The sequence below is a fragment of the Hyla sarda genome, chromosome 11 (genome assembly GCF_029499605.1).
Source record: "Hyla sarda isolate aHylSar1 chromosome 11, aHylSar1.hap1, whole genome shotgun sequence".
Taxonomy (NCBI): Eukaryota; Metazoa; Chordata; class Amphibia; order Anura; family Hylidae; genus Hyla; species Hyla sarda.
Genome location: NC_079199.1, coordinates 59,714,889 through 59,741,477, shown reverse-complemented (window position 1 = coordinate 59,741,477; position 26,589 = coordinate 59,714,889).

The window sequence follows — 26,589 nt, the reverse complement described above, 5'->3', positions numbered from 1 at the left end:
TAGGAAACAAGTCCGACAACATCTCCATATGCAGGGAACATTGAGACAAAAATCCACGGCAGAGTCTAGAGTCCCCATCAAATTTGTCCGGCAGGGACAAGCGGAGGCTAGGAGCGGCCACTCGCTGCGGAGGAGGTGCAGGAGCTGGCGGAGGAGATGGTTGCTGCTGTAGCAGAGGCAGAAGTTGCTGTAACGTGGCGGTCAACTGCGACAGCTGCTGTCCTTGTTGGGCAATTTGCTGCGATTGCTGAGCGACCACCGTGGTAAGGTCAGTGAGACTTGGCAGCGGCACCTCAGCGGGATCCATGCCCGGATCTACTGTCACGATTCGGCTTACAGGTTGTGGATCCACTGTGTCAGCGAGGGATTGGCGTGGACCGTGCTGGTGGACCGGTTCTAAGAGGCTACTGGTGTTCACCAGAGCCCACCGCAAAGCGGGATGGTCTTGCTGCGGCAGTAGCAACCAGGTCGTATCCACTAGCAACGGCTCAACCTCGCTGACTGCTGAGAAGGCGTGGGACAGAAGGACTAGGCAAAGGCAGTCAGACGTAGCAGAAGGTCGGGGCAGGCGGCAAGGTTCGTAGTCAAGATGGATAGCAGGAGTTCAGGTAACACAGGCTTTGGACAACACTAAACGCTTACACTGGCACAAGGCAACAAGATCCGGCAAGGGAGTGCAGGGGAAGTGATGTGATATAGCCAGGGAACAGGTGGAAGCTAATTAAGCTAATTGGGCCAGGCACCAATCATTGGTGCACTGGCCCTTTAAGTCTCAGAGAGCTGGCGCGCGCGCGCCCTAGAGAGCGGAGCCGCGCGTGCCAGCAGATGACAGCCGGGGACCGGGACGGGTAAGTGACTTGGGATGCGATTCGCGAGCGGCGCGTCCCGCTATGCGAATCGCATCCCCGCCGGCAATGTCAGTGCAGCGCTCCCGGTCAGCGGGTCTGACCGGGGCGCTGCAGGGAGAGAGACGCCGTGGGCCCTCCGGGGAGGAGCAGGGACCCGGAGTGCTCGGCGTAACAGCTGCCCTTAGCATACATCTGCTATGCACAGTTGCTAAAATGGACAGAGATGTCAGCAGAGAGCACTGTGGAAGGATTAAGATTTTTTAATAGAAATCATTTACAAATATGTTTAACTTTCTGGCACCAGTTGATTTAAAAGAAAAAAGGTTTTCACCGGAGTACCCCTTTAACGTCTTCAGGACACATGGCGTATGGATACGCCCTGCATTCCGAGTCCTTAAGGACCGAGGGCGTATCCATATGCCCGTGGGAAATCCGGTCCCCACCGCTAGCCGGTTGGGGACCGGAGCCGGATGCCTGCTGAAATCATTCAGCAGGCACCCTGGCACATCATCCAGGGGGGTCCTGAGACCCCCCCATGTCGGCAATCAGAGAAAATCGCATGTCAATTCAGACATGCGATTTTCTCCAATTCCGGGCTGATCGGGTCTCTGGTCAGCAACAGCCCCGATCAGCCTAAAGGATAGGAGTGAGGTTGCAAAGCTGCGATCTCCTCCTATCCCCTGGCATTAGTCAGAACGGAGTTCTTACCAATGGCAACGCAGGTCAGGGGGTTGCCATGGCAACCCCCCGTTCTGCCCGCCCCTGGATGTCGAGGGGATCTGGGAAAAGATGGAGGCCGTACCTGCAGAAGAAGATGCCTGGGGACCTGGGATCTTCGCTGGAGCCTGCTGGATCTTTGCTCAGGTAGGGAATCGACAGTGGAGGGGGGGGGGGGGAAGTGAAAGTAAAACGATCTTTACTGTGGTAACCACTAGGGGGGCCAAACTGCAACTCCCAGCATGCCCAGACTGTCTGGGCATGCTGGGAGTTGTAGTTTTGCAACATTAGGAGGGTCACAGTTTGGAGACCACTGTTACAGTGGTGCAAAAACAGTAGCCCTCCAGATGTGTTGCCAAACTAAAACTCTCTGCATGCCTCGACTGCCCAGGCATGCTGGGAGTTGTAGTTCTGTAACATCTGTCCCTTCAGATTTAGCAATTTTCATGAAATTTTTGAAAATTGCTGCTCTACTTTGAAGCCCTCTAATTGTTTCAAAAAGCAAAAGTATGTCCATTTTATGATGCCAACATAAAGTGGACATATTGTGTTTGTGAAGAAAAATAAAATGTATTTGGAATATCCATTTTCCTTACAATTAGAGAGCTTCAAAGTTAGAAAAATGCTAAATTTTCTAAATTTTCATGAAATTTGGGGATTTTTCACACAAAAAAGGATGCAATTAACGCCGAAAATTTACCACCAAAATAAAGTAGAATATGTCACGAAAAAACAATCTCAAAATCAGAATATTCGGTAAAAGCATTTTCGCGTTATTAATTCGTAAAGTGACGGTGGTCATAATTGCGAAAAAGGGCTCAGTCCTTAAGGTGAAAAAGGGCTGCGTCCTTAAGAGGTTAAAGTAAAGTATAATCCTCACAGTACTTATAAGCTGGTGTATGCTCCACAGGAAGTTGTGTATTTCTTTCCAGTCTGACCACAGAGATATTTGCTGACCCCTCTGTCCATGTCAGGAACTGTCCAGAGCAGGATAGGTTTGCTATGGGGATTTGCTCCTACAATGGACAGTTCTTGACATGGACAGAGGTGTCAGCACAGAGCACTGTGGGCAGACAGAAAAGAAATTAAAAAAGAAAAGAACTTCCTGCGAATCGCTTATACAGCAGCTAATAAGTACTGGAAGGATTAAGAATTTTAAATAGAAGTAATTTACAAATCTGTTTAACTTTGTAGCACCAGTTAAGTACCCCTTTGAGCAGTGGTGAGGTTATGCTGGGAGTTGTAGTTTCACTCACCATAACTGTAGAACTGACAAGCGACTACAGCACTGATAGGACATAGAGAAGAGAATGTACAATGACATCAGTGATTACAGGTGACGTCTTCTCTATAGTGAGGAGAATACACAATGACATGAGTGACTACAGGTGACGTCTTCTCTATAGTCTTCCCTTATCTAATTCAGATGGGACATACTGCCAGGACTTGTTCCAGCTAAAACTTCTCTCTGCAGAACGTGACGCCCAGACGTCTCCTCACTATGTCAGCTCATTCTCATCCTCTATATGAAAACAAGTATTATTATAAACCTGCCAGACACTGTATCCTCTAAATATAATACTACTATACACTATACTCTTTGATTATAAACCTTCCATACACCATACCCACTGAATATAATACTACTACCGCACACTGTACATTCTGAATATAATACCAACACATACTGTACACTCTGAATATAAATCTGCCACACACTGTACCCTCTGAATATAATACTACCACCCACTGCGCCCTCTGAATATACAGTAACCCCCCGACCTACGATGGCCCCGACATATGATAAAATCGACATGCGATGGCCTCTCAGAGGCCATCGCATGTCGATGTCAGCATCGACATACGATGCTTTTATATGTCGGGGCCATCGCATTAACTGCTATCCGACAGCGCAAAATGCTTAAGCTGCTGTCGGATAGCAGTTTAAGCATCCCTGGCAGGTTCACTTACCTATTCCCGCTGCTCCGGGTCCACTTCGCGATCCTCCGGTGTCTTGCGCATTATCTCCAGGGCCCGGGCCTTGCTTTCCGGCGTCGTTATTACGTCACTACGCATGCCGCGCCGGCGCAGCAGCGTAATAACGTCACCAGAAAGTGAGGCCCGGACCCTGCAGAAGATGCGGAAGAAGCCGGAGGATCGCGAAGAAGACACCGGAGCAGCGGGACAGCAGCGGGAGCGGTGAGGACCTGGTCCGGAGCGACAGGGACAGGTGAGTACAGCTTCCTATACTTTACATTGCACGGATCCCTCAACATACGATGGATTCGACAAACGATGGGTCGTTTGGAACGAATTACCTTCGTATGTTGAGGGACCACTGTAATACTACCACAAACTGCGCCCTCTGAATATAACGTTGCCATACAGTGCACCCTCTGAATATAATACCGCAACCGCAGTAACACCCCTCAACATCCGTTAGCTGATGATATTACCACAGGAGGGGGGTATTGGTGGTGTTGCTAGTGGATGATGGGGGTGCTACTACTGGGGGGGTGTTGCTGGAGGATGATGAGGGTGCTACTGGCCATCCCCCCTGACAGTATCACCCCCATCATCCATCGGCAGGGTCATCGTCCTGGCAGGAGCACCGCCATCGTCCACCATCAGGATCTGCTGATGGAGGTGCTACTGCTGGGGGGGGGGGGGTGTTGCTGGTGGATGATGAGGGTGCTACTGCCAGGGGGGGGGAGCATTAGGTAGGCGGCAGTTCCCCCACTTTAGGTTGGTAGCAGTTTCCCCACATTAGGTAGCATATTTTCCCCACATTAGGCAGCATAGATTTCCCACATTTGGTACCAGTTCCCCCCCCATTAGGTAGGTACCAGTTACCCCACATTAGGTAGCAATTTCCCCACATTAGGTAGCACAGATTCCCCACATTAGGTAGCAATTTCCCCATATTAGGTAGCACAGATTCCCCACATTATGTAGCAGTTTCCCCACATTAGGTAGCATAGATTCCCCACATTTGGTAGCACAGATTCCCCACATTAGGTAGCAATTTCCCCCACATTAGGTAGCATAGACATTAGGTAGCATAGACTCCGCACATTTGGCAGTAGTTTCCCCACATTAGGCCGCAGGTTCCCTTGCAGGTTCCCCACAATGGGTCAAAGTCTCCCCCTATTAGATCGCTGGTTCAACCCCCCCCCCCCCCCCCCCCCCAAAAAAAAAAAAAAAAAAAAAAAAAAAACACATACAACACAGAGAGACACACACACAAACACACACACACAGTCAGAGAGACACACACTCACAAAATGACACACACAGAGTCTCACAGTCACACACACACACACACACACAGAGTCACACACACACAGAGTCACACAGTCCCACACACACACACACAGTCACAAACACACACAGAGTCGCACAAACACACACACGCAGTCACACAAACACACACACACAGAATCACAGTCACACACACACAGAGAGTCACACAAACACACACAGAGTCACACACACACACAGAGTCACACACAAACACACACACACACAGTCACAGTCACACACACACAGAGAGTCACACAAACACACACAGTCACACACACACAGAGTCACACACAAACACACACACACAGAGTCACAGTCACACACACACACAGAGTCACACAAACAGTCACACAAACACACACACAGTCACACACACAGAGTCACACACAAACAGTCACATACAGACAGAGACACACAGACAGAGATAGAGACAGACAGAGAGACAGACACACACATTCACCCATCCAGCGCAGCGATCCTTCTCTCCGGCCGCCCTGCGAGTGGCGTCACTCGTCCTCCTGCGCGGCCATGCGGTGGGACGTCAGGCCGGCGCAACCGAAGACGTGGGAGCGCAGGTGAAGGCGGGGGGTGTTGACGGACGGGAAGCCGGTCAGGCACAGGTGGGGGGTGCAGAGCATCTTGGTGTCACCCCATTAGGTTGGTGTCACCCGGTGCGGGCCGCACCCCCCGCATCCGGGTCGCAACGCCACTGTCCCGACCTCCTATGCCGACCTCCTATCCCGACCCGTAATATGTGTACTAGGTTTTGAAATATCTACAGCTGTACGGAAGTTATGTGGGAACATACATTTCCCATTGATTTGCATGGGACTTTAAACAAAAACCCTGACCCTCACAAATGGAGGTAGTTAAGGGTTAAATTAACTATCCTATATTTTAAGTGGACATATAAGTAGCATGTGACCAAGTATTATCGAAATATCTCCAGCCGTTTGGAAGTTATGCAATAACATATTTCCCATAGACTTGTATGGGACCTTAACCCCTTAAGGACACAGCCCTTTTTCACCTTAAGGACTGAGCCCTTTTTCGCAATTCTGACCACCGTCGCTTTACGAATTAATTACGCGAAAACGCTTTTACCGAATATTCTGATTCTGAGATTGGTTTTTCGTGACATATTCTACTTTATTTTGGTGGTAAATTTCCGGCGTTACTTGCATCCTTTTTTTGGTGAAAAATCCCCAAATTTCATGAAAATTGTGAAAATTTAGCATTTTTCTAACTTTGAAGCTCTCTACTTGTAAGGAAAATGGATATTCCCAATAAATTTTATTTTAATTCACAAATACAATATGTCCACTTTATGTTGGCATCATAAAATGGACATATTTTTGCTTTTTGAAACAATTAGAGGGCTTCAAAGTAGAGCAGCAATTTTGAAAAAATTCATGAAAATTGCTAAATCTGAAGGGACAGATGTTACAGAACTACAACTCCCAGCATGCCTGGGCAGTCCAGGCATGCTGAGAGTTGTAGTTTGGCAACATCTGGAGGGCTACCGTTTGGGCACCACTGTAACAGTGGTCTCCAAACTGTGACCCTCCAGATGTTGCAAAACTACAACTCCCAGCATGCCCAGACAGGGGCATGCTGGGTGTTGCAGTTTGGCCTTCCTAGTGGTTGCCACAGTAGAGATCGCTTTACTTTCACTTTCATTACCCCCCCCCCCCCCACTGTAGTTTCCCTACCTGACCCAGGATCCAGCATTCTCCAGTGAAGATTGGGGCTCTCCAGGCATCTTCTCCTGCAGGTGGGCAGAACGGGGGTTGCCATAGCAACCCACTGTCCTCCTCTGCCATTGGTCAGAATCAGTTCTGACCAATGGCAGGGGATAGGAGGAGATCGCAGGTCTGCAACCTCACTCCTAGCCCTCAAGATGATCGGGGCTGTCCCTGACAACTCCGATCATCGCTATTTTCCAGGTGATAGGGTCACCAGAGACCCGATCAGCCCGGAATAGCAGAAAATCGCATGTCTGAATTGACATGCGATTTTCTGCAATCGTCGACATGGGGGGGGGGGGGGGGGGGGGGGGGGGGCGATGTGCCGGGGTGCCTGCTGAAAGATTTCAGCAGGCATTCCGGTCCGTTCTCCAACCGGCTAGCGGTGGGGACCGGAATTCCACGGGCGTATGCATACGCCCCAAGTCCTTAAGGACTCGGGATGCAGTGTGTATGCATATGCCTGGCGTCCTGAACAAAAACAAAAACTCTGACCCTGGCAAATGGGGGTGAGTAAGGGTTAAATTACCTATCCTATGTTTGTTGTTGACATATAAGTAACATGTGTGCCAAGTTTCATGTTAATATCTTTAGCCGTTTGGACGTGATGCTGGAAAATACACACATACACACATTGGCCCTCATTTACTATTGCAAACCCGACATGTTTTGGCGGGTTGTGTGCCAGATTCTGTTGCATTGCGCCAGAAATTCTGTCTGCGCCAGTTTTTTGCGCCAGAATTGAAAAAACCTGACTAACTCTCCCAAAAAACGAAAAAGGGGCATGGCCACAAGGGATGGGTGGCGTGGTCTCATAAATGGGGCGTGTTCCTGACATTTTCACAAAACCCAACATATTTCCTAAGGTTTCCACATAAAATGTGGTGGATTTGAGCTGAGGAAAACCCCACAGATCAGAGCATGTGTAAAAAAAAAAGCAAAATATAGGGGAAGCGGAAAATGTAGGGAAACCTTAGTAAATACTGTGGAAAATAAATTGAAGAGAATTAAAACCCACAAAGAAACCTACACTACACTCTTAGTAAATGAGGGCCATTGAGATTTATATAGATATCTAGATTAGAAAGGTTAATGTTTTCCCAAGGTATTAAACATATTAAAAGTTTTTGATTCTGACAGTGCCCATTTAACCCCTTAACGACGCAGGACATAAATGTACGTCCTGGTGATGTGGTACTTAGTGCACCAGGACATACATTTACGTCCTGAGCATAACCGCGCGGGCATCGGAGCGATGCCGGCATCATGCGCGGCAGGTCCCGGCTGTGGATCGCAGCCAGGGACCCGCCGGTAATGGCGGACACCCGCAATCCCGCGGATGTCCGCCATTAACCCCTCAGATGCCGTGATCAATACAGATCACGACATCTGCAGCATCGCGGTCACTTAACAGGATGATCCGATCATCCTGCGCGGCAGACGGAGGTCCCTTCACCTGGCTCCGCTGCCTTCCGGGAGTCTTCTGCTCTGATCTGTCTTCCCGCAGACCAGAGCAGAAGATGACCGATAATGCTGATCAGTGCTGTGTCCTATACATAGCACTGAACAGCATTAGCAATCGAATGGTTGCTATAAATAGTCCCCTATGGGGACTATTATGGACATTTATCAACGGGTTTAGTCAGGTTTTCTTTACTATAATTGTCGCAAAATTGTCGCAACTGCGACTACACGATTTTTCGTGCGACATTTTGACTGGAAAGCGAGAAAAGCAAGTTTTCCTAAAATTTACTATGTAGTAATAATTTTAAAATGGACTACGGGTAGTCAGGTATTTATTAACTGCGACAGTCGCAACTGCGCAAAAAAAAGTCGCAACAGCGTTAAAAATTGACTAAATTTACTCCAGCTCAAACATGGAGCAGAAAAAGCTACTACCAAAGTAAAAAAGGAAAAATTGCTTACGTGAAAGAAAATTATCAACAGGCTGAAAGCAGTTGATAAATACGTCGCACATAAGCAAAAAAAAAGTAAGGAAAAAATTACATCCATTTTTAAACCGTATACAGTTTAAAAACGTGAGGAGGCATATACGGTTGCATACGTTTGCATACGTTTCAGTTCGGTGACATACGTTTTTTTTAACAGAAACTGGATACGGCAACAGTATTGCAAAAATTTAATGTGAATGCAGCCAAAACAAAGTAAAACAAATGTGAAAAACCCCCTCCCCCAATAAAAACGTAAATTGTCCCATTTTCCTTATTTTACCCCCAAAAAGTGTAAAAACATTATTTTATATACATATTTGGTATCGCCGCATGTGTAAATATCCGAACTATTAAAATAAAATGTAAATGATCCTGTACGGTGAACGGCGTGAACGTAAAAAAACATTTTATTCCCCAAAAAATTTATAAAAAATGTAATAAAAGTTTTGTATAAGCAAATATGGCATTAATAAAAAGTAAAGATCACGGCAAAAAAATGAGCACTCATACCACCGCTTATACGGAAAAATGAAAAAGTTATAGGTCTTCAAAATAGGGGGAATTTAAACGTACTAATTTGGTTAAAAAGGTTGCAATTTTTTTTAAGCGCAACAGTAATAGAAAAGTATATAATCATGGGTATCATTTTAATCGTATTGACCCAGAGAATAAAAAACACATGTCATTTTTACCATAAATTGTACGGCGTGAAAACAAAACCTTCCAAAATTAGCAAAATTGCGGTTTTCTTTTTAATTTCCCCACACAAATAGAATTTTTTTGGTTGCGCCATACATTTTATGGTAAAGTGAGTGACGTCATTACAACGGACAACTGGTTGCGCAAAAAACAAGCCCTCATACAAGTCTGTGGATAAAAATATAAAAGAGTTAAGAATTTTTGAAGGGGAGGAGGAAAAAACGAAAACGTAAAAATAAAATTTTCTTAGTCCTTAACCCCTTAAGGACTCAGTCCATTTTGGCCTTAAGGACTCAGACAATTTAATTTTTACGTTTTCATTTTTTCCTCCTCGCATTCTAAAAATCATAACTCTTTTATATTTTCATCCACAGACTAGTATGAGGGCTTTTTTTTTTGCGCGACCAGTTGTCCTTTGTAATGACATAACTCATTATATCATAAAATGTATGGCGCAACCAAAAAACACTATTTTTGTGGGGTAATTAAAAAGAAAAACACAATTTTGCTAATTTTGGAAGGTTTCGGTTTCACGCCGTACAATTTACGGTAAAAATTATGTGTGTTCTTTATTCTGAGGGTCAATACGATTAAAATGATACCCATTATTACATACTTTTATATTATTGTTGTGCTTAAAAAAAATCACAAACTTTTTAACCAAATTAGTACGTTTATAATCCCTTTATTTTGATGATCTATAACTTTTTTATTTTTCCATATAAGCGGCGGTGTGAGGGCTCATTTTTTGCGCCATGATCTGTACTTTTTTTTGATACCACATTTGCATATAAAAAACTTTTAATACATTTTTTATATTTTTTTTTTATAAAATGTATTAAAAAAGTAGCAATTTTGGACTTTTTTTTTTTTTACATTCACGCCGTTCACCGTACGGGATCATTAACATTTTATTTTAATAGTTCGGACATTTACGCACGCGGTGATAGTAAATATGTCTATAAAATTAATTTTTTACGCTTTTTGGGGGTAAAATAGGAAAAAACGGACGTTTTACTTTTTTATTGGGGGAGGGGATTTTTCACTTTTTTTTTACACTTGAATAGTTGTATAGGACATAGAACAGATCAGTGTTATCGGCTATCTTCTGTTCTGGTCTGCTCGATCACAGACCAGAGCAGAAGACGCCGGGAGCCGGAAGAAGGAAGGTGAGGGGACCTCCGTGCGGTGTTCTGAATGATCGGATCCCCTCAGCAGCGCTTCGGGCAATCCAATCGTTCATTTAAATCGCGCACTGCCGCAGATGCCGGGATCTGTATTGATCCCGGCACCTGAGGGGTTAATGGCGGACACCCGCGAGATCGCGGGCGTCGGCCATTGCCGGCGGGTCCCTGGCTGCGATCAGCAGCCGGGATAAGCCGCGCATGACACGGGCATCGCTCCGATGCCCGCGGTTATGCACAGGACGTAAATGTACGTCCTGGTGCATTAAGTACCACCGCACCAGGACGTACATTTACGTCCTGCGTCCTTAAGGGGTTAAGGAGAGGCGACTAGGGGCTGTCCTACCTGAGGGACCCTACCTGAGCGTAGGTACTCTGACTTTGGGGACCTCTATACTAGGTACGGTATGCAATACGGTACCGGGACACCACAGTATGATCACAGCCATGTGGATAGGGGGTACTTGACCTAGGAAGCCCTACTCCTACATAGTTTGCTAGGTTGAAAAAAAACAAGAGTCCATCAAGTTCAACATAAAACTCTACAGTGTTGATCCAGAGAAAGGCATATCCCCCCCCCCCCCCCATGAAGCTGATGCCAATTGCCTCATGACAGAGGAAAGTCCCTTCCCAACTCCAATATGGCAATTAGAATAAACCCCTGGATCAATGTTCTGTCCCCATAAATCTATATCCACAACTTTTAATATTATATTTTTCCAGAAATACATCAGGGCCCTCTCTTAAACTTGTTTATTGAGTCAGATATCACAACATCTTAAATCACACTTTTATGATACTGCTAAGCGACAGACACTGTTTTTTTTTTTTTTTTTTTTTGTGTGTGCATAGACCTATAGATCTCTGCTTCCTCTCTTCCAGTACCAGTATACAGTACCAGGATACAAAACAAAATAACATAAAAATATAATTTAAAAAATATTTCTGTTATTACGGTTGTTACTGATAATATACCTACTTTTCCAGCTTCACTACCTAAAAATAAATACAATAAGCTATTGGAAAAAATGCAAAAGTAAAAAAGGCAACTTGAAGAAGGAACTGAGAGTCTTTAACTCACAATTCATGCACGTGGAAACCATGGTATGATAATTTCCCAACCACAGACCAGCATACAACCTCCCTTTACTACATTACAGCAGAGAAATGCACTCACAAAGTGAAAGTCATCTTACTGAGTGCAAGAAAGCTGTAACATTTACCTGGTTGGTGGACGGTCCTTTCAAAGATCAGAACCTCTGAGGCCTGTGCATTAGCAACTGCATGATATGAATGGTAAGTGTTTAATACACATGGGGTGTGAGACAGGAAAAGCCTCATGTTTTGTACTGAGACCGGACATTCTCTTTATGTATGTTATCTACAATAACACATCAGATAAGCTGGTTTTTCACAATTGGAACTCTTTAAAACAGTATGTGATCTGCAGTTTAAAAATAGCAATTCACTTTATCACAATGGTTAGCCAACAAAATATATAGTTGATCCGTATGTAAATCTTCTTTCAGTATTGACATGATGGAATGTTGGTGATACAATAATGCATTTTAAACAGATGTAGCAGCTTTAAGTTTCATATATTGCACAACTCATTATTGATGGGTACATCTACTGTTATAGCACACACTTGTAAATTCCTGTTTCTGTATTATTCTCTATATCATTCTTAGTATTGTATGTTAACGTGTTCTCTGGTACTTGCCACTCTGTAAATTTAGATGACATATGGTAAGAATTTACACTACAGAGATAAGTAGTGGTGTACCTTAAAGATGTTGGGCCCCAGTACAAAATAATCTATAACGGGGCCCCCAGCTATAATACTTTGTTTATATCACTGGTCTAATATGTGAAAGAGAGGCCTTATAGGCTTCTTAGGCTCTTGGGCCAAAGTCCAAAAGCACCTCCAATAGTTACACCCCTGGGCAAAAAGCTGTTTTAGAAAATATGGACAAATGATTTTGTATGTGAGCAGCTGTCGGTGCAGTTTTTTTTTTTTATGCAAAAGTACTGCATAGTTGATGCATTTTTGCATTACTAATATAGCCTATCCACCATATTTCAGAACGTGGATAGGCTATATTAGTAATTACATGTTTTTGAGTCGTGCACATCCAGCATTCAGGAAATTGATCAAATGTTAGCTAAATATGACTTTCTTTGTTCCTTTTGGCCCAACAGCAACACATCAGGATGCTGATGTACAAAGCCCTAAAAACATAATGTGAATGTAGCTTTAGGGCTCTATCACATAGGGTGATTAAAAGCCAAACAAGCCAATATGTAACTGTACCAACGGATGAACAAGCAAATGAGCAAATGCTTGTTCATTGTCAGATTGTGTCTATTTGAACTGCTCAAACATTATTGGCTGATCTGGTCTTTTTGACTTGCACAATAATCGCACAGCTCCTGTGTAATAGTGGATGTCTGGATGATGGCTGACTGCAGGAAAGGGCCACTATAATGATCCAGCTTGGAGGCTCGTACTGTTTAATAGAGCCCTTAGTGATTCCATAGAGATGTAGTCACGTCTGTCTACCTTTGACTCTGGCACCAGTGCTGATCAAGAGATATTACTAGGACCAGCTCCCTATATATCTCCTATCAGGGTGTCTCTTTATGCTTTGATAATCTGTACAGTTCAGCATACAATAAACATGTAATAGTAGTTACATAGTAAAGAGGCAGGACAAACAAAAAACCCCTTCCAACAAAATGACATAATTATATTCACAATCACAATATGTGTTCACAATCAGCTGTGGAAGATGGCTTTAATATACATCTGGGCCTAGACTGCAATGAGCTGGCTCTTATCTTAGTCAATAAGAAAACCCTAGATATCTCATTCTGTGGTGACATCTAGCTAGTTCAAAGGCTCCCTGTCATGTATGTCATGTATGTGAGCCTACCTGGCCTTGCAAGAGGCAATGGCTAATAGTTTGCATGTCAGTAAAATACTAACAAGTAGGCATAATACACTGCACTAGATAGTATAATTGCATACCTTAAAATGCCTCATCTTCAAATTTCCTTGTAGGACTAATAAATATTATGAAGAGTAAAAAAAAAAAACATAAATCACATTTTACTAATTACTTAGCAATTAAAAAAGTAAACAAACAAACAAACCAATATGTACTGCAAAATAGCCCATAAATGTTGAAGCTGGTCCAGTGAAATATAAGCCATCACTTGAGTTTAATGAGTTGAGAAAAAAATAAAAAGGTTGTGACACTCAGAATATACATAGAAACAAGAGCTTTTGTTTTAAGTGTTTTATTATAATATTAATAACAACATTTATTTATATAGTGAAAACATATTCCCGCAGCACTTTACAAGTCTGGGGGTACAACAATGGCAAACTTGCAGTTTTTTTCCATTCTAACCTAGTTAATCCAAGAGGCTATATGAACTCCAAAAATGCTATGTATCCCACACAAACACACCCTTGTATCCCTACATGGACAAAAAAATGTAAACAGTTATGGCTTTAAATTTTTTTTATAAATAAATAATTTGGTCATGAAAGGCTAAATTTGTCTGCGGCTTTATTGCGAGACCATCAAACGACTGCAGTTTCAAAGAGTGAAATGTGGTTCTTAGGTCGCCACTTGTTAGTAAGAAGTAGGGGGCAGATGGGATGGGGTAATACATGACTGCAGAATCATACTACACAGAAATTTGCTGGAATCTAACCATTAAGACACATAGATCTGCATAAAACAATCAGATATTTTTAATCAAAAACTTTATTCATAGGTTTTGCAGGGTGTATATGTGCTTTATCTGTGATAGCATTGCTCCTTGGACAACACAGCAGACAATTGCTGGGGGCTCTATATTATACCCTGAGTCTTTTATGGCTTACAAATGTTCATCTGTTTCTACAAAATAATGCAAGACATTGTAGTGCTCTTCTCACATCTAGCACCTTCTACAGCCTTTGCCTTGTTCCTCTCAATATGTCCCCTCTTCTTGCTTTATCACTGTAATGGATGGATGAACATATCAATGTACCATCTTAAAGGGATTTTCCTATTTCATATATTGATGGTTTATCGTCAGGGTAAGCCATCAGTATCCAATCGGCTGAGTGCTAATCACATATTGATGTCCCATTCTGAGGATAGAACACCAATATGTGAAATCAGAAACTCCATATAACATACAGCACACTTGTATACAGCAGGCACCTTTCTCTTGGGGCCATCTGTAGGTACATATAGGTAAATCTGTCCCTGGTTGCAATAGTCCTAGTATTGCTAGTAATATTGGCCAAGTGAAGATGGAGTCAGCTTGATATGAACGATGTCAGTTAAAGAAATTTTAGATATTTAGCCACTTAGATCAATCACTTTAACCATAAACTTTCTGCTTTCAAATGATTCATAGCAATGGGTATAGCTTGTACTTTCCTACTGATTTTTTTTTTGCATATTGTCAAGTATAGGCAGGGAAGAGTGAAGCCCTAAACTCACCATCTCCCATTTGCCCTGCCTACTTGCGTACCTGCCCTAGGCAACGGGTCCACAACCATGGTGACAGTCCCTGCCTGAATAAGTGCAGGGAGTGATACGTTAACAAAATAAACTATAATACAGACGGAGGTCGGGAAACTGTATGAAATCACACACACTAACAGAAATAATAACTAAACATATACACACAATGTGTCACAGTCCACACGCCGAGTAAGTACCAAGAGATTACAGAAATGCCAAATCGCTGAAACAGGAGAAGAGTCATAGAGGGGAGCCAATGGGTCAAATATGCCATAAATTCAATATACAATCCTAACGCTAGCTAGGAGTAAGAGCTCTTTCGCAGGTAAGGTATAAGAGCAGACTGCCAGCTTTAATAGGAGGCAGACTAGGTGCTCTCATCAAGGTCAGCTGACCCGTCCAGGCCACCACTTCCGGGAACCGCGTCACCAGCCCGGTCACGGCCGATCAGGTGATGCGGTCATGTGACTGCATCACATGACCGGGCTGGTGATGCAGTTTCCAGAATTGGCAGCGTCGCTCCAGCAGACCTCCATAAGAATATTCTATGTTGTATCTTGGTATGTATGTATTCCTGACTGTGTTTACCTATGGATTAGCATGGGAAAAACTTTTTGCCCTTAAGCTTTATACAGTGTGAGAGAGAGTGAGAGAGAGAGAGAGAGAGAGAGAGAGAGAGAGAGAGAGAAAATATCTACCTTGTAATCTCTTCTTTATGGTGATGTGGGTCTGATGCTAATTTTTTCTCATCTAGTGGAATATTTTCCCTTGATATGTATTTTTTTTATCTCTCTTGTCATTTTAATGCGTACCAATAAAATAAACCATATTTTTTGCTCCATAAGACGCACTTTTTCTCCCCCAAAAGTGGGAAGGAAATGTCTGTTCGTCTTATGAAGCGAATGTGTGTGCGAATGAGTGTGCGAATGAAGTGTGTGTGAAGGAAGTGCAGGGGAGGCTGCTAAGCTTACCTGTTCCTGTGTCTGTCCAGCGAAATGCTCCGCTGCCTCTGATTCACGCCGCTGCCCCGTTCTTCCATCCTCTTTACTGCACCTGTCCTGTTCTCCTGTCCGCATAATGGAGTCTTATGGAGGAGCATGTGACACACACGTCACTCCCCTGCGCCCAGCTTAATGCTACGGTGGAAGCAGAGTGACGTGTATGTCACATGCTCCTCCATAGACTCCATTATGTGGACGGCAGAACAGGGCAGTGGTAGTGATATACCGGTAAGCAACTACAAGGGGGGTCCTGCTGGCCACAAGGGGGGTTCTGCTGGCCACAAGGGGAGTCCTGCTGGCCACAAGGGGGGTCCTGCTGGCCACAAGGGGGGTCCTGTTGGCCACAAGGGGGGTCCTGCTGTTTACAAGGGGGGTCCTGCTGTTTACAAGGGGGGTCCTGCTGGCTACAAGGGGGGTCCTGCTGGCCACAAGGGGGGTTCTGCTGGCTACAAGGTGGGTCCTGCTGGCCACAAGGGGGTCTTGCTGGCTACAAGGGGGTCCTGCTTGCCACAAGGGGAGTCCTGCTGTTTACAAGGGGGGTTCTGCTGGCTACAAGGGGGGTTCTGCTGTCTACAAGGGGGGTTCTGCTGGCTACAAGGGGGGTCCTGCTGTTTGCAAGATGGGTCCTGCTGTTTACAAGTGGGGTCCTGCTGTTTACAAGGGGGGTCCTGCTGGCCACAAGGGGGGTTTGGTTCAGAATATTTTTTTTTCTTGTTCTCCTCCTATAAAACCTGGGTGCGTCTTATGGAGCGAAAAAACGGTATATTTTTATACTGGAATAAGTTACTCCATCCTCTTTTTTTGGTTAAATATAAAACAAAGTCAACATATATAATAATATGTGTTTTGCATTTTTGTGCTTTGGGTACTGTTAAGACATTAGGTTTGTGTCTGAACATTTTCTGTGTTTATTTTTGCTTGTTTGGAAAGAGTTAACCCTTCAGCACTGGGAGGATATATAAGGCTTCTTCAGATGCTGCTCTGGGCTGGTAATTACACCTGTTACTCTGACCATGTTTAGCATTATTTTCACTATGCCTGTCTGAGTACATTTATCCTGAGTTTTAACCATGGTTATCTGTCTTGTCTGATATATAGATTTTAGCTTGCCTTGTTTTAGTACCTTTGTTGGGTTTTAGTATTCTGGTATTGTTTATCTGCATATTGTGATGACTCACTCTTGCAGACAGGTGTGGTTGCAGTATAGAGGCACGGAAACAGGACTTTTCAAATCAAAGTTCAGTGTTTTATTCACACTCAGTGTTTTCAGTGTTTTATTCATATTCAAACAGCAAACAGTCTTAAATGCAAAACAAAGGAAAAGTAACAAAAGTCCACCTGCGTTCCTTAGGTATTTGTTCACACCTGAGTCCAGGTCATGCGGCATCAAGCAAGTCTTTTCCAAGTCTCCAAGCACTCTGCTCACCAGCTTCCATGCTCTCAAGGAAGATCTCCACTCTCAGCTCTCTTTGGCAATGTGAGCTGCAACATGCAAAATTTTTTTTTTTTTTTTTTTTTTTGCAGTTAGGATAAATCTGTGATAAGTGATTGTAGCTTAGTTGCATAGTCTAGTGGTCGGACTGCTGCTTATACATACTTTATACCTCAGTGCTGCTTTTTCCAGACTGACTCCTGTGTTTTAAGGAAATCTGTCAGCTCTATTTGCTGCCAATAGCTTCAGACACCATTGGATAGCTATTGGGCTATAAAGACAAGTTGTACTTTTCCTGAAGATGATGGTGGTTGCTAAACTTATAAAATAAGCTTTTTTTTGTATATCTCAGCCAAGTGTCAAGGAAGAGGGGCAGGGCTTCCCAAGTGTCACAGTATGGCAGGCTTCCTCACTCTCACCTCCCAGCCATACCTTGATTGACATACAGGGATCAACTTACAATCAAGAAGGTGCTGGGAGTTGAGGGCGAGCAAAGAGACATGCAAGGCTGTGCCACTTGAACAGCTTGGCTCCACCTCCTTGAAGCATGGCTCTGAAAAAAAACCATATAGCAACCATCATCATCTCTACAAAATGTACTATTCAATTGTGTCTGCAGCTCTTTGCAACCAACAAGTATCTGTCACCTACACATTTTAGACCCCACAATCATGCACCCTACCATGCTTCCATGTCCTTCCTGGTTCCTTGTTAAGTGGAGAAATTAAGCTATAACACTTTCTCTTGCCGTATGTTAATATGAAAGTAGTCATTGGGGCGTTCTGTGCTGGAAACTAGTCACCACTCTCCGGGTTGTAATCACACCTATACTGGAGTCAATTATGCCTACTTAGGCTTGATTATGTGTGATTGACAGCCCTGGCACGGCAGACTTCTCAGCTCCTCTCTTTTAAGTCTGGGGCAAGCCCAGATGATAGTCTAAAGATGGCATATATATATATATATATATATATATATATATATATGAGCAGACTAATGTTTGCCAAAAATGTGATCGGTGACACTAAAATGTGGTTGGCTAAAAAAACAAGTATTTGGAATGATTGGCTGAAGTCAGACAATTATTTGCCATTCTGGGTAATCTACTAGTTAAGACTGGAATGCTATATACCATACATATGAAGATGACCTACCACATCTGTTTACCACATCAGCCTCAATGACGGATTTATCTTTATGCAGTACTATTTTCCCAACATGTTTAAAGAGAAAGTCTGTGAATTGCTTACCTATATTGCCTTTCCTACATAATTTTCTTACTTGCATGAAGAGTATTGTCAGGATCCGGACTGGTATGCGGGGAGGACAAGGGTAGTGGATCCTCTGTGCCAGAGAGGCGATGGCGTGGGCCGTACCAGGGGAACGGAATCTAAGGGATTACTGGTTTTCACCGCAAAGCGGGATGGACTTGCTGCGGCAGGTAACCCCCAGGTCGTTCCACCTAGTAGCGACTCAACCCCTCTGGTGGCTGAGACTGGCACAGAACACAAGGACAAGGCAAAGGCAAGGTAAGACGTAGCAGAAGGTCAGGGCAGGTAGCAATGGTTCGTAGTCAGGGGCAACAGCAAGGGTCTGTATACTTAGGCAATGGGCTCACAAAATGCTTTCACTGGCACAAGGCAACAAGATCCGGCAAGGACAGGAAGGGGAAGAGGGTTTAAATGCAAAATGGAAGTGATCACACTGATCGGGCCAGGCACCAATTAGTGGTGCACTGGCCCTTTAAATTTCAGAGAGCCGGCGCACGCGCGCCCTAGAAAGCGGGGCCGCGCGCGTCGGGACGGTACCGAAGGAGGACGGGGCAGGTGAGAGGATCGGAATGTGACCCGTGGCCGGGCACGTCCCGCCACGCGGATCACTTCCCCGCCGGGGACACTAGAGCAGCGCTCCCGGTCATCAGTGTGCGCAGTGTTATAGCCCCCTATGGGAGCTATAACACTGCAAAAAAAAAGTGGAAAAAAAAGTGAATAAAGATCATTTAACCCCTTCCCTAATAAAAGTTTGAATCACCCCCCTTTTCCCATTTAAAAAAAGAGTAAATAAAAATAAACATATATGGTATCACTGTGTGCGGAAATGTCTGAAATATATTGTTAATTAAACCGCACGGTCAATGGCGTACGTGCAAAAAAATTCAAAAGTCCAAAATAGTGTATTTTTGGTCACTTTTTATATCGTGAAAAAAAGAATAAATAGTAAGTCCTATCAATACAATAATGGTACCGCTAAAACTTCAGATCACGACGCAAAAAATTAGCCCTCATACCGCCCCATAAAAAAGTTATAGGGATCAGAACATGACAATTTTAAACGTATACATTTTCCTGCATGTAGTTATGATTTTTTCCAGAAGTACGACAAAATCAAACATATATAAAGTAGGGTATCATTTTAATAGTATGGACCTACAGAATAAAGAAGGTTTCATTTTTACAGAAAAATGTACTGTGTAGAAACGGAAGCCCCCAAAAGTTACAAAATAGCTTCTTTTTTAAAATTTTGTCACACAATGGTTTTTCCGTTTCACCGTACATTTTTCACTGATGTCATTAAAAAGTAGAATTGGTGGTGCAAAAAATAAGCTAAGAGTTATGATTTTTTAAAGTTAAGGAGGAAAAAACGAAAATGCAAAAACAGAAAACCCCCGGGTCCTTAACCCCTCGGCGACCGAGCCCATTTTGACCCTAAGGGCCAGAGCATTTTTTGCAATTCTGACCACTGTCACTTTAAGCATTAATAACTCTGGGATGCTTTTACCTTTCATTCTGATTCCGAGATTGTTTTTTCTTGACATATTCTACTTTAACATAGTGGTAAATTTTCGTCGCTATTTGCATCCTTTTGTGGTGAAAAATCCCCAAATTTCATGAAAATTTTGAAAATTTTGCATTTTTTTAACTTTGAAACTCTCTGCATGTAAGGAAAATGGATATTCCATATGACATTTTTACTTTTTGAAGACATTAGAGTATAGCAGTAATTTTCAAAATGTTCACAAAAATTTCAAAATCTGGAAGTTTGAAGTGGATTTAAGGGGCCTTTCTGTGAGAAATACCCCATAAATGATCCCATTATAGAAACTACACCCCCCAAAGTATTCAAAATGACATTCAGAAAGTTTGTTAATCCTTTAGGTGTTTCACAAGAATAGCAGCAAAGTGAAGGAGAAAAATCTAAATCTGCATTTTTTACACTAACATGTTCTTGTAGACCCATATTTTTTATTTTTACAAGGGGTAAAAGAAGAAAAAGCCCCCCAAAATTTGTAACCCAATTTCTCTAGAGTAAGGAAATACCTCATATGTGGATTTAAAGTGCTCTGTGGGTACACTAGAGGGCTCAGAAGAGAAGGAGCGACAATGGGATTTTAAAGAGCAAATTTTGCTGAAATGGTTTTTGGGGGGCATATTGCATCATCCCTATTTTCCGGGCTATCAGGTCATTAGAGACCCGATCAGCCCCGAATAAACCGCAAGTCGCAAGATTTGCTGCGATTGCCGACATGGGGAGGTCTCAGGATCCCCCCAGGCATTTTCACGGGATGCCTGCTGAATGATTTCAGCAGGCATCCCAATTCCCACAAAATTCCTTAAGTACCAGGGAGCAAGGGCGTACCTGTATGCCCTTTGTCCCCAACAGGTTAAAGGGGTACTCTGGTGGAAAACTTTTTTTTTAAATCAACTGGTGCCAGAAAGTTAAACAGATTTGTAAATTACTAATAAAAAATCTTAATCCTTCCAGTACTTATTAGCTGCTGAATACTACAGAGGAAATTATTTCTTTTTGGAACACAGAGCTCTCTGCTGACATCACGAGCACAGTGCTCTCTGCTGACATAGGAGTAATACACATGTGTAGGGAAAACAAATGCTGTCTGCACGCCAACTATATAAATCACAGTAGGTGAGTATAAATTTAAAATAAATTCTTCCGGCTTTAATTCCTTTTTTCATTTTTCATATTGCACATCGGCTAGTCTCGCAGGACCTTTATAATAGCATTTTAGCAGCAGAAAATAGCAGCATATTCCGTAGTTTCACCAGTTATGGCACAACGTTTCAGGGTCCGCCCCTGAAACATTGTGCCATGACTGGTGAAACTACGGAATATGATCAGGGCCGGCCTTTGGGGTATGTGAGCTGTGCGGCCCCACAGGGCGCCATAGCAACAGGGGCGCCCGGCGGCCGACACAGCTCGCTTTTTTTAACTGGCTTGTCAGTGAGTGGCTGCTACTGTCACTCACTGACCGCTGGCGCTGGGTGCCCGCAAGGACTATGACCGGGCCTCATAGTCCTTAAGAATCATTGCAGGGTCGGACAGGCCAAGGGCTGATTGGAGTAGAGACGTCACGGGCCCCGCGCAGGCACGGATGTCTACTCCAATCACCTGACCTGTCCCTGCCTACCGTACGTCCCAGTGCGATCTCCAGCATCCTCCCTGTGCAGCACCAGGAGCTTCAGCAGCCTCACGCTGCTGCACTGATCCCCGGGTGGGTAAGTAAACTTGTGCGGGGGTGTGGAGGTGATAAGAGGTGCAGGGGGAGTTATGGGGGTGATGAGAGGTGCAGGGGGGGGGGGGTGATGAGAGGTGCAGGGGGGTTATGGGGGTGATGAGAGGTGCTGGGGGGTAATGAGAGGTGCAGGGGGGTGATGAGAGGTGCAGGGGGGTTATGGGGGTGATAAGAGGTGCTGGAGGGGTAATGAGAGGTGCTGGGGGGTGATGAGAGGTGCAGGGGGGTTATGGGGGTGTGAAAGGTGCTGGGGGGTAATGAGAGGTGCAGGGGGGGATGAGAGGTGCAGGTTGGTAATGAGAGGTGCATGGGGGTAATGAGAGGTGCAGGGGAGTTATGGGGGTGATGAGAGGTGCTGGGGGGTGATGAGAGGTGCTGGGGTGGGTAATGAGAGGTGCAGGGGGGGGGGTGATGAGAGGTACAGGGGGGGGTTTGGGGGGGATGAGAGGTGCTGGGGGGGTGTGATGAGAGGTGCCGGAGGGGTGATGAGAGGTGCAGGGGGGTTATGGGGTTGATAAGAGGTGCAGGGGGGGAGGTTATGGGGGTGATGAGAGGTGCAGGGGGGTGATGAGAGGTGCAGGGGGTTTATGGGGGTGATGAGAGGTGCTGGGGGGTTATGGGGGTGATGAGAGGTACAGGGGTGATGAGATGTGCAGGGGGTTATGGGGGTGATGAGAGATACAGGGGGGTTATGGGGGTGAAGAGAGGCGCAGGGGGGGTAATGAGAGGTGCGGGGGGGGTTATGGGGGTGATGAGAGGTGCAGTGGGGTTATGGGGTTGATGAGAGGTGCAGGGGGGTTATGGGGGTGATGAGAGGCGCAGGGTGGTTATGGGGGTGATGAGAGGCGCAAGGTGGTTATGGGGGTGATGAGAGGGGCAGGGTGCTGATGAGAGGGGCAGGGTGGTGATGAGAGGTGCAGGGGGGTTATTGGGGGTGATGAGAGGTGCAGGGGGGGTTATGGGGGTGATGAGAGGTGCAGGTGGGTGATGAGAGGTGCAGGGGGTGATGAGAGGTGCAGGGCGGTTATGGGGGTGATGAGAGGTGCAGGGGGGTTATGGGGGTGATGAGAGGCGCAGGGGGGGTTATGGGAGGGGGGGTAATAGTAGTGATGAGGAGGGGTTTGGCAGTGTTTTTGGGGGTGATGAGGACACAGAGGATAAGAGGGGGTGTATATGCATATATGATGTGTATGCATGTATGTCAGTATTAAATTCATGGTACAGTGTGTGCAGTATTATATTCAGGGTACAGTGTGTGGCAGTATTATATTCAGGGTACAGTCTGGGGCAGCATTATATTTAGAGGGTACAGTGTATAGCAGTATTATATTAAAGGTACAGTGTGGGTCAGTATTTTCTTTAGAGTACAGTGTATATCAGTATTATATTCAGGGTACAGTCTGGGACAGGATTATATATATATATATATATATATATATATATATATATATAGATGAGAGGTGCAGGGGGGGTTATGGTGGTGATGAGAGGTGCTGGGGGGGTAATGAGAGGTGCAGGGGGGATGATGAGAGGTGCAGGGGGGGGTGATGAGAGGTGCAGGGGGGGTTATGGGGGTGATAAGAGGTGCTGGGGGGTAATGAGAGGTGCAGTGGGGGTGATGAGAGGTGCAGGGGGGGTTATGGGGGTGATGAGAGGTGCAGGAGGGGTTATGGGGGTGATGAGAGGTGCTGGGGGTTATGGGGGTGATAAGAGGTGCTGGGGTGGGTAATGAGAGGTACAGGGGGGGTGATGAGAGGTACAGGTTTTTTTTGGGGGGTGATGAGAGGTGCTGGGGGGTAATGAGAGGTGCAGGGGGGTTATGGGGTTGCTAAGAGGTGCAGGGGGGGAGGTTATGGGGGTGAGGAGAGGTGCAGGGGGGTAATGAGAGGTGCAAAGGGGTTATGGGGGTGATGAGAGGTGCAGGGGGTGATGAGAGGTGCAGGGGGGTTATGGGGGTCATACGAGATACAGGGGGGTTATGGGGGTGAGGAGAGGCACAGAGGGGGTGATGAGAGGTGCGGGGGGGGTTATGGGGGTGATGAGAGGTGCAGTGGGGTTATGGGGGTGATGAGAGGTGCAGGGGGTTATGGGGGTGATGAGAGGTGCAGGGGGTTATGGGGGTGATGAGAGGCGCAGGGGGGTTATGGGGGTGATGCGAGGGGCAGGGGGTTATGGGGGTGATGAGAGGGACAGGGTGGTGATGAGAGGGGCAGGGTGGTGATGAGAGGTGCAGGGGGAGTTATGGGGGTGATGAGAGGTGCAGGGGGGGTTATGGGGGTGATGAGAGGTGCAGGTGGGTGATGAGAGGTGCAGGGGGGTGATGAGAGGTGCAGGGCGGTTATGGGGGTGATGAGAGGTGCAGGGGGGTTATGGGGGTGATGAGAGGCACAGGGGGGGTTATGGGAGGGGGGGTAATAGTAGTGATGAGGAGGGGTTTGGCTGGGTTTTTGCCACAAGGTTAGCTTGCACAGGGCGCCTGAACACCTAAGGCCGGCTCTGAATATGATCTAGTGGAGTGAAATGGAGCTCTGAAAGTTGGACTATCTATGGTTAAACTTAACATCTAGGAACTCAATTGTGCTGTTGCTGTCTGGACTCTCTGCTGACATCTCTGTCCATTTTAGGAACTGTCCAGAGCAGCATATGTTTGCTATGGGGATTTTCTCCTACTCTGGACAGTTCTTAAAATGGACAGATATGTCAGCAGAGAGCACTGTCCTTGTGATTCAGCAGAGAGCTCTGTGTTCCAAAAAGAAAAGAATTTCCTCTGTAGTATTCAGCAGCTAATTATTTATTAAGTACTGGAATGATTAAGATTTTTTAATAGAAGTAATTTACAAATCTTACAAAACAGATTTGGAGAGGCTCTTGTCACTCGAACAACCATGTGACCTGGGCTGCCCAATTAAGACACCTATACCCAAGGTGACAAAATGAATACATAAATAAATAGAAATAAATTGGGGCTCAAGGTCTTGAACAAATGTCAAAAATAGGTAAATTGAATAAAATAGTTATTTATTCATACTGACATAGATATATGGCAAATTAGTGGAGATAAGTGTCTCACAGGGTCCTTGTGATAACACCACTCCAACTGTTACAATATAATAATATTAAAATAATATAAAAAAGGCAATTTAAAATATATGTTAAAAATGAGACCACTTCTCCAAGATAATGCAATATAAGTCAATTTCAGTCTGATATCAGTAACCAGTAGCAACCATCCAAAAAACTCAACCAGTTGGCAATGTGTTCCAATTAATCTCCACAAAATCCAATCTGAGGTGTTGGTAACCAATAGTGACCATACACAGAGGCTAACCAGCCTGAATATTTTTTGTCAATATTCTTGTATGCAATAAGTCATTGATGTTCAAATAATTCTGCCAGCAGGAAAGTAGAAAATTGGGCAGATTTATACTGTGAGTGCGGCAATAGCAATTATGTAATAGAACAGTATACGTTGTATCTCACCGCTACCGGGCATCGGTATGATAGGGTCGCGTTGCGATCTCCTCCGCTATGTTGTCCCGCAGTGTGCTGAACACCGGCTATCTCTCGCAGCGTGAGAGAACACCTCCGGAGATGCGGCCGACTCCTGTAGAGGTGGTGTTTAGGTGGCGGTGGGTTCCTGATAGTGGTCCGGCAGCGCTTCCACAGCGATGGTGTCAGGAGGCGGTGGGCTCCAGATGAGGATCCTGCAGCGCTTCCACAGGCAGGTTATTTACGGTACTTGCGGCATCCTCATGGCAGCGAGGCGAGCATAATCCTTGGTAAATGATGGACAGATATCTCCGCCAGTCTTAAGTTGCTTAATAGTGGACTGGAACTGTATGGTATGTATGATGGTGGTCTCAATGCTTGTATAGAGGAGGCTAGACGCGTTTAAGGACTTTCTCAGTCCTTTCTTCAGCAGCTATAGGTGTCAGTATAGGAGGTCAAACTCAGGTTATATATACCCATAACTCCTCCTCTACCATTTGATTACGTCAGATCCAGGATAAACATTATAGTAATGACAGATTTATGAATGGGAGTAGTAATTAAGCTAAAATCTTTGTCCTAAACATTAGGAATTATAATAGTAGACACTCACTGAAATGCATAATATAGACAATGCACTGATATATTGAGAAAATTTATATAAAAGGATAAATATATAAAAAATATGAAAATATTTTGTTTGTTTTTTTTTTCTAAAAAAATTTCACATTTTTTTTAATAAAAGTTACTAAACAGGAATAATGATAGTGATGTTATATAAATTGACATTAGATCTGTACATAAACACATACAATATAAATAGGTTTTATAAATAAATACATCGGGTATAAAAATAAACTACCGTATTTATCGGGGTATGCCACGCACCGGCCTATAACATGCACTCTCATTTTACCAAGGATATTTGGGTAAAAAAGTTTTTTACCCAAATATCCATGGTAAAATGAGGGTGCGTGTGTGCGCGTGTATACCCCGATATACCCCCAGGAAAGGCAGGGGGAGAGAGGCCGTCGCTGCCCGCTTCTCTCCCCCTGCCTTTCCTGGGGTCTAGAGCGCTGCTACCGGCCCTTCTCTCCCCCTGGCTATCGCGCGTCCCCTGCGTCGTTGCTATGCACGGCGCGGCGCACTGACATCA